This window comes from Crotalus tigris, unplaced genomic scaffold, assembly GCF_016545835.1.
Source record: "Crotalus tigris isolate CLP2741 ecotype Arizona unplaced genomic scaffold, ASM1654583v1 scf7180000018043.2394770, whole genome shotgun sequence".
In the NCBI taxonomy this organism is placed as follows: Eukaryota; Metazoa; Chordata; class Lepidosauria; order Squamata; family Viperidae; genus Crotalus; species Crotalus tigris.
The window spans coordinates 1,866,557-1,876,104 of record NW_024096792.1 but is presented as its reverse complement, the minus strand read 5'-3'; the positions used below and the strand labels follow the sequence as shown (position 1 = coordinate 1,876,104).

At 37.2% G+C, this 9,548-nt stretch overlaps 1 long non-coding RNA gene across 1 annotated transcript; it reads right to left on the bottom strand.

Moving 5' to 3' along the window:
- Nucleotides 1-1,722: 1,722 nt before the first annotated feature.
- On the bottom strand, nucleotides 1,723-8,706 carry LOC120309591. Its single transcript, XR_005557126.1, has 3 exons — nucleotides 8,657-8,706; nucleotides 3,305-3,419; nucleotides 1,723-1,876 (listed from the first exon to the last, which is right to left on the bottom strand). It is a non-coding gene; the product is annotated as an uncharacterized LOC120309591 (long non-coding RNA).
- Nucleotides 8,707-9,548: the final 842 nt, after the last annotated feature.

Below are 9,548 nucleotides of genomic sequence, written 5' to 3'. Positions count from 1 at the left end.
GCAAAGGACACTCTCATTCACCTCCCCTAAATGCCAGCAGCATTGTTTATAAGGTGAGGCAGAATTTACAACTGGTAGAACCTAATCAACACTGGCCCAAGACACTGCATTGGTTGCCCAGGCAGATGCAGTTCCAGCTGCAATCTTCTGATGTTGACTAATAGCTTTCTATCTTTCATTACAAATATGATTATGATTCAAAAAACAATTTCTGCATTCCTTGTCCACTCTAAACTATACATCTGCCTGAGAACTGAGTTTATAATTAGCCTAATGATAAAGAACTGGGTCATGGGTGTGTGTGTGTGTACATACACATACTTCTGATTCAGAACAGACTAGACTTGGCCCATTTGAAGGCCAACTTTGAGGATCTGGCCATATCAGTAATCTGGACAAGTCTACTGTTAAATATCTAACTAAAACATATTAATTGTTCAGTTCAGGAATATGATATTGAGTTGTAGCTATTAACTCAGGATAGGCAGAGGATTTCTCCAGTGACAATAATCTGCTCTCTTCTCCTATTCACTGGCTCATTAAGCATGCATTAAGTTTTAAGTTCTAGGTTAACACCTGCTTTCTCACCAGGATCTACAACTTAGGAAGTAACATTGCAAAACCAGGACATATTACTTATTTATGCATATATAACTTATAAATTGTTTGGATCACTGAATGAATGGGAGGTCACTGATATTATAAACAAACAGTATTCCAAAATGCAACACTTCACAGTCACACTTCTATAAAGAATATACATTTTCTCACTCAGCATTAGCACCCAGATGACATGTGGATTCATTACCTATATAAATAGCCAGAGGTTTGGTAGTCTATTTAGATGTGATCTTTGACAATTGTAGTTAGATCTTGGGGCTTTTTTCCTGGTGGTTTGGTTAATAAATCAAAATAAAACTACATGAATTGTGACAATGAATTACTTCATAATGTCTAAACACTATTATTGCCCCTAACCATCATAAATCAGAACTAGAGATGGGTTTTTTTTTTTTTGAGTTTTAACTCAATTATATGTGTTTAGTTTTTTTAAAAAACTGCCCCTACTCATCTCTGTGATATCATCACCTCATTGCCTAACTTTTGAAGTTGCAGTCACTCCCCCAAGGAATGTAAAAAAAATATAGTTTTGAGACTTGAACACCTTGTTACCCCTGCAGCAATGCCCATGAAACTAAGTGTACTGCATGCCATAAATTCCTATACTGATGAATTTTGAAAAGGAATGCATATACACTGTAATATTCATGCATGTCACACAAAGAAAGATGTCTTTAGTGACTGAAAGTATACACTAACATGGAAAAAAATTGAAGTCCTAGATAACAATAAACCTTTCTTCTGATTTAAGGTCAGTTACAAATTAAAATTCAACAGACATTTTCTGGATCCTCATTTAAACATGAAATGGGAAATAATGCCTCTGGTCCTCATTAGATTGCCTCCCTCCACTAAAGAATTACACCCCCTTATCCAAGATTAGAGGATTCTTCTAGGTATGATCAGGTTAATCATGAGACCACATACAATACTTTTCACTCTCTTACTGATTGATTGACAGTGCATGTCTACTTTACTTGAAAATAGTATAAAGCTGTTTTTCCATAATTGGGTTCTTTATTATCTTACATTCTCCATTGTTTCATGCATGCATATTTATTGGCAGAGTCATGTATCTGAAAAAACTTTAGGTTGAGAAAATCTACTTGGCAAAGAGTAGTACAGTTGCAAAGCCCCAGACTTGCTTGCCATGTTGAAAACATTCTTTCCTAAACATTCAAGATATTCAGATGTCAAGAGATATGTGAATATGACAATGGCAACTGTGAATGCAATCTCAGTAGTGCAGAGTTCCCTGGTCATCAAGGAAAGAAAAGAAGATAAAAGTCATCAATCATTTAGACAGTGGACTGGAAGGAAAGAAATTCAACGAGCAATAGGAATGTATCTGTCCACATTCCAAAGTGAAACAGACCGCCTGGATAATAAATTGTCACCATTCTTACCTCTGGGAACTCCATTCCATGCTTTATTGCTGGACAGTTTTTAAGCTAAAATTAATTTGGAGAATCAAATAAGATAAAACAGAAAGATACATTTTATTCATGGTATGTATCTTTATTTGCACACCAAGTAAAAGTGCTGCATCTGACAGCATGACTGAAACAGCATTTTTATTTAACCTTATGCTAGTCTGTTTGCAGATGTCATATTTCTAAGATCTATCTTCAATTTGCTCATTGAAAATTTAAACAAATTGTAGCAAATATATTTCAATTTTATATGAGCCAATAAGTTATGCTAAATCATTTGAACCATGCATGCTGGATATTTATTGTCTTGTTCACTGCTTCATCCTTTTTTTTCATTGTCCATTTCATTTCATTTTTTTAATGTAGCACAGCCTAGTAAAATATCTAAAGCTTTGCACAAATATATAGATGAGAAAAGAAAGTTCTCTCTAGAACAGCGGTTCTCAACCTGTCGGTTGCGACCCCATTTGGGGTCGAACGACCATTTGACGGGGGTCGCCAAACAATGCAGTCCGCCATTTTTTTTCCTCTTTTCCTTAGCTGTGCTACTCCCTTTTATTCTATTGGCTTTTGAAAGCCAATAGAATAGATTCTCTTGAATAGAGTCTAATTCTATTGGCTTTCAAAAGCCAATAGGAATTGTCCAGACTATCTCTGCCCTGCTGAGCCTGCCAAAAATCCCATTCTGCAAACGGTGCTGCAAGTTGTCTGCAGCAAAGGCGAGCTGTCTGGAAGTTTCCACCCCTCCCTGCTGAGCAACTACTAAAAATGTAAGTAAAAGAGGGCCAGGGGTGGGAGGTGGGAGGCCGACGGGCACAGGGAGGGTTGCTGGCATGTGTGGGGTCCGGCAGGTGCCTTACCTCCCTTGGGCTGGGCCAGCTGGTGGCCCAGCCAGTGGTCAGCCTGCTCTGTCTCTGCCGCTTGCCAGCTACGCCTTGGCCGGCGCAGGGGGAGGCACCACGCATGCCCGGCGCTCCCGGGCAGGGAAAGTCCTCGACTTATGACCGGTTGAGTAGTCCTTGACTTACGACTGGTTGGGTAGTCCTCGACTTACAACCGGTTGGGGGTCGCAGCATTAAAAAGGTTGAGAACCACTGCTCTAGAAGGTCAGGATATATTTTGTTCTTACCTTCTATAGCAGGGGTCCCCAACCCCTGGGCCATAGATCAGCACCAGGCCGCAACATGCCAGAAAAAAAGCAAACAAGCGAAGCCCCATCTGCAGAATACAGACAGCATGTAAAATCATACCTTTCTCCATGGAACTGGTCCCTGGTGTCCAAAAGGTTGGGGGCTGCTGTTCTATAGTGCTCCAGCTCCTGCTTCTCCTGCTGCTGCTCCTTCTCTTCCAGTATTAAATATTGGCCTAATAATAAGGAAGCGAAACCTTAGATGATGATGATGATGATGATGATGATGATGATGATGATTAGAAACATGAGAAAGCAAAAATAACTAAAGAAAATCTGTTACTTAGAAAAATCAAAGGTAATCTAAAAAGAATCCAGGAGAACATAGGAGGTAAAATACTATAAACTTATAAGAAGTCAATGAAGCAGTTATGGACAGAAAATCCTGGTGAAATGATGATCTTTGAGCCAGGAAGTATAGAAGGAAGTAAACAACTCAATGTAATGTCTATTCCTTTACTTATCATTACGGAGTATTTTGTTTCTGTTAGAGAGTTATAAATTCAATAATTATGCTGAGATCAATAGAATATCTCAAAGTGGGGTTTATAGGGAACATGAAGTTTAAGTGGCATGGCACTGATTACATTTGGCCATCATTCCTCACTATTATTTTTCAGTTCCACAATTCATTCCTTAATCCTTGCTTACATCACAGCAATAAAAATAACTATAGAAAATTCAGTTCTGCAAGTTTGCTGAAATTATTTAGGTCATTAGTTTTAAACAAAGGGGGGAAAGTTACACTGCAAGTCATTAATCATGAATGCTAATGCATATTGTCCACATTTACCTTCCAGGTAAAGGAGAACTAAATCTGCATAACAAAGCAAAAATAGACAGGAGTGTTAAAATACCCAGTCATCAAATGAAGGTTAGGGAAGAAACCAAGAATATAATGGTATTTCTATGTGCATAGAGCAGAAGAAAAGGGATTAATAATGAAGTAGTGCCATGAAAGAGCGCATGCCACCTAAATCAGAATGTGAGGTGAAATTTTATAAATTAAAAGAATTGCATGTAAAATTAAAGACAATAATTACCTTCTAAATATATTTAAAATACATATTACATTCTATATTTAGACTGCTTAGGCCAGTGATGGTGAACCTTTTAGAGACCGAGTGCCCAAAAACTGGTCCCGCCCCCGCTCCATCCCCTGCTCTGCTCCCACCACGCCTGCTCACCGCCTCCAAGGCCTGCTGCAGATCACCCAGGCAGCCCAGCAACACCATGGCAGCCACGCCCTCTGCCCACACCCCACAGCATCAATTGTGCATGATGGGGTGTGAGGGCAGAGTCTTGTCTACACTGCCTGGCTGCCATGTCCATGGCTGTGCTGCTCCGCATTGGCCACGCTCAGGGGCAACTCTCCTCCAGGGGGATGAGGAGAGGGTTGCGGGGGGAGGCAAGGCTGGGGCAATGGCATGTGTGCCCACAGAGAGGGCTCTGAGTGTCGCCTCTGACACCCATGCCATAGGTTTGCCACCACTGGCTTAGGCTACAGTTACAGTTGGACTTTATTATTTGTTGTCAATACCATCTTTCCTCAAAATATGCCCTCTATATGGCTAGACTCTGAGTCCCAGAATTCTCTGTTGATATGACCATCAATAATCTACTGAAGAATTTTGGAGTTTGTAGATTCACAAAATTGGAGTACAGAGAAGAGTTGAACTGTGTTGTCTTTGGTGCTCTATGAGTTTGGTGGTTTTCTCCCTTCTAGCATTAATATTACATAGTTTGGTAAAGGAAATGTTTGCAAGAAAGCCACCAAGCTCAGAAATCACCAAGGATCTTAATTATATTTCCAAGACACAAACATTTCTGATATTTATCTTTAAACAGAGCATGAAAAATATCAGTAGATTCTCTTGTCCCCAGTGTTCTTTAAATATATTTGTTAGAACTGTCTTCAGATGGCATTTTTTTAGTCTCACCTCCTATTCAATGAAACAATCTAATACAAATATATAATTATTCTTTTTGAAAAGCAATGAAAATACTTCATGATTTATAATTTTCTGTGAAAAATCTATCCATGGTGTAATAGCAAGAAAATGCCATGACCTTCAAATGCTGTTATATACACAATAAAAAAAAACTAAGCGGCAAATTACATGATGTAATTTAACATAACAGCAGCTTATATTATTTGTTACCAATTATGTGGTAAATACTTTAACATTAAGTAATCACTGCAAATGTCAGATAAGTATGTTTAATGCTTGTGTAGCAGTCCAAACATGCACTGTGGACGCAGTAAATCAGAAAACAGAATGGCCTGTGGTTGCTCAATCAAATCTCCATTAATAGAATCTCTAGGTAATATTTTCTTCTGCTGCCGACTCTGTGATCACGAAGACATCAAGAAAGAATGGGTAATGTTCTAATCCAGAAAAATATGATTGCTTATGAAACCTTACAAAATTCTGCAGCTGCCCAGGCCCATAACAGTCTTTCAGAAACTCAGAATAGAGTAGATTTGGAAGGGAACTTGGAGGTCTTCCAATCCAACTCCCTGCTCAAGCAGGAGACCCTATGCCATTTCAGACAAGTGACTGTCCAGTCTCTTGCTAAAAAAAACTCCATTGAAGAAGCATCCACAACTTCTGAAGGCAAGCTGTTCCATTGGTTAATTGTTTTCACTGTTATTCTAATTCCAGATTGCTTCTCTGCTTGATTAGTTTCTGTCATTGTTCCTTATCTTACCCTGTGGCACTTTGGAAAATAAGATGACCCCTTCTTCTTTATGGCAACCCCTCAAATACTGGAATACTGCTATCATGTCACCCCTAATCCTTTTTCCTAGACTAGCCATACCCAAATCCTGCAACCATTCTTCATATGTCAGTATATGGAAATTAAATGCAGGATAAAGTCCTTAGTATATGCTGCAAATCCAAACCACCCTTTTTTCCTATCATACTTCGAGACTTTCTTGAATGTTGGCAGAATACATAATGGGAGAATAAAATCATTCCTTCAGATAAGTTCAGTTAAATGTGAAATCAGCAGCCAAGCAGGGATCCTCTTGTGTTAAGAGTTCACATGCCTATCATTGTTTTATTTGCACAGAATCTTCTTTTCAGATATTTGAACAAACAAGCAGAGGTCAACAAACAAGCAATTGTCAGGAGCAGTATTAGAACAACAAATTACAGTAAGAATGGGCAAAACCTGTGGTTTTTCAGAAGTTGTGGAAAAACAACTCTCACTATCCCCCACCATAGGAGCCATTGCCGATTGCTTTATGCACAACACATCTAATTTTATAAACCAGCCATTTTCAAGAGCCTGAATATCTTTCAACTCCTACAATTGTCCAGTCTGATGGTCATTATTGAGAATTCAGGGAAATGAAGTTTATATATCTGGAAAGAGCTTAGGTAAGAAAAAGCTAACAGAAGAAACTAAATATTGACAGCCTCCTCCAAAAGAGAATCGTCAATGTAACATACCTAAATAACTTTAGCGAATTTGGGAACAAACGTAGGGGAATAGCTATTGCCTTTGTGCCTGGCTTGTGAGCTTCCCAGAATAATCTGGAAGACTATTAAAGAAAACAGAAACTAGCCAATATGGAACAGTAAACTGCAAGATAATGTTTATATGAATGAAGATTAGCAAAGCAAACTCTCTCTCTCTCTCTCTCTCTCTCTCTCTCTCTCTCTCTCTCTCTCTCTCTCTCTCTCTCTCTCTCCTTTTCTGACACACTGTTCAATTTTGCTACCCAGCAGGAGTGAATATCGCTCTTACCAGAAATCTGAATTGCACACTTGCAGAGTTTTGAGATGAAGGGCAAAGACCAAATGAAATTATGACAAGGGTCACAGATTATTCACACCACAATGCAGCTTTAAATGTCAGAACCAATTGCAATGCTTATGTAAAATTGGACGATTCATAAAAGTTATGTGCTCTGAACCTAGTGATCTTACATAGAAGCTTTGTTAAGAAATTCTAGACATCAGAAAAATGGCATGGAGGAGGTAACTGGAAATTAAGACAATTAAATAAGCAGCATTGAATTAATAAAATTTGGAAGACAATTATCTTCCAACATAGCCTTCATTGATATTTAATAAAGACATTATGCACTATGGATTCTGTTTTATTTTTTCTTGTATGTAACTCTTTTAAAAATAAAAAAAAATATTCAGTTCAGATTTCCCTGTCTTAATATCAAAAGAAAGGTGAAAGGTACATATGTTGTTATAGATTAAACAAAAGATAAATAAAAAAAATAAACATTCTCATCTCTGATCTGTATCTTCCTCAGTTGTGCATCCTCTACCAGAGGCCTCAGAGTTTAAGGTGTCTGCATGGTGTCTTAGCTGTTCCTAACACTGCACAGTTCTGGGCAGAGCTCTGATATTGTTGCTGGGATATGTTGGAGCCACTCCTCCAGCTTAGAAGTCATAGGTCTGGGTGTTCCTACCATCACTGGGACCACTTTGGCCTTTACTTTCTACATCCACTCCACTTCCTCCTTTAGGCCTTTCTACTTCTCCAGCTTCTCATACTTGTGCTCCTATACACAACGCCAGCAGCTTGATTATGTCATTCAATGTATGCTGTTCCAGCACGTAACATAAGTACCCATAGACACAGACAGATATACACACACACACACTTTATGTGCTCTATCTTATACATACCGGTACAATTTTTAACTAGATAGTAAGCTTTTTCTAAAACTGTTTTATTTTAGCCTTCCTGAAGCATAGCCATTGTGTAATATGCCTATTTTTTTTTTTTAGTAATGACATTCTGTTTGCTGGTTCTATTTTCTTTTCTGCTATTATTTCGAAATAAAGCAAAATTCTACAGAAAGATCAATATTTTTGAATTAAATGTAAGAATAATATAGAATAATATATCTTATATTTGCATAATTGGATTTGTTGTATCTTGTTTTAAACTGGTCACTGACCATAATAAAGTTTGCAATTTATATGACCTATAATAGATGATATATGATATATTTGCCCCAAATAAAATCTGGTTTGCCTAGAATCTGAACCTCTGAGCACTTTTCAAAGGTAGTCTTTTATTAAATTCTCTATAGTAAACTATATGTATAATGTAGAGACATCCTTTCTTGAAACAAGCAAAGGCTGGTGAATCAGTTGAAACATTTGAAAGGTGCTTAAAGCCATAATCAGAAACTGATAATTAAGATAACTTTTGAGACTCTTACTCAGGTGTATTATGCATAGGAACTTCATAAATAGCAAAAAGACATTATCTATCTGATTTAATAAGTTGCCAGGTATACCTACAAGAAAAAGAAAAACTCACATTTACATACCAAACATACCAGAAATGAGAGAATAACTAAGCACGCCAAGTGTATTTGGAGGAATGAGTCTCATGCATAGACTCAAATTTCAAACTTTAGAAACGGTACCTTAATATTGCATGGGGATTCCAGGAATAGATATATTTATAATACTGTGGCCAATAGATATATCTGAAACATTGAAAACATATGGTGGATAAATGAAATTGTTGTCAGAAAAAGGAAACAGCCGACACACAAAATATCTGCCCTGATCAATCGTGGCCAATCAAAGCAGAACCAAAATATCAATTTACAATAATCTAAATAGATGAAGATTTTCATCCCCAGCCTTGCTGGTCTCCCAGGTGATTATTTACCTTTTTCTTTTCTTTTTCTAGCCAGATGCTCATATTCCTAAAAGCCATTATTTATTAAAAGTGATGATGATAGTTTACAACAATGCCAGCTTCCTATTTAAGATAGTTTTTTTTAAATAGGGCAAAATAGGTTGACCTGCTCTAAAACAGTAGCCTATGAATGCGCAATGAAATATTATTTTGTGGAGAGCTTTTTTACTACATAAAGAGCCTGTAAATTCGACATAAAATGAAATGGTCAATCCCTAAAGATACATCAATCACGTAATGAACCAACAACCATTCTGAAGTATATATTGAAAATTTTAAGCAGAGAAAAGTATATATAAGACCACTGCCTAAATGTATTTTGTAGATTTGATATCAACCTCCTGAACTTTACAGTATTCATTTTGGGTATGAAAATGCCCTTTTTCTTTTATTGTTATATATTTTAGAAGCTATACTTGTCATTTTTAATTGTAGCTGTGTGTTTTTTTCTTGCTGTTCTCTTCCATTTTTCTCATTAACAAATACATATTATAACCTACACTTTTCTCAAATCCTTTGTCCCCATTTACATTTATATGAAAAAAACCATTTAAAATGTAGTATTAATAAGAAATGTAGAACACTCTAAAATTGACCAAGGAAAGTTATCT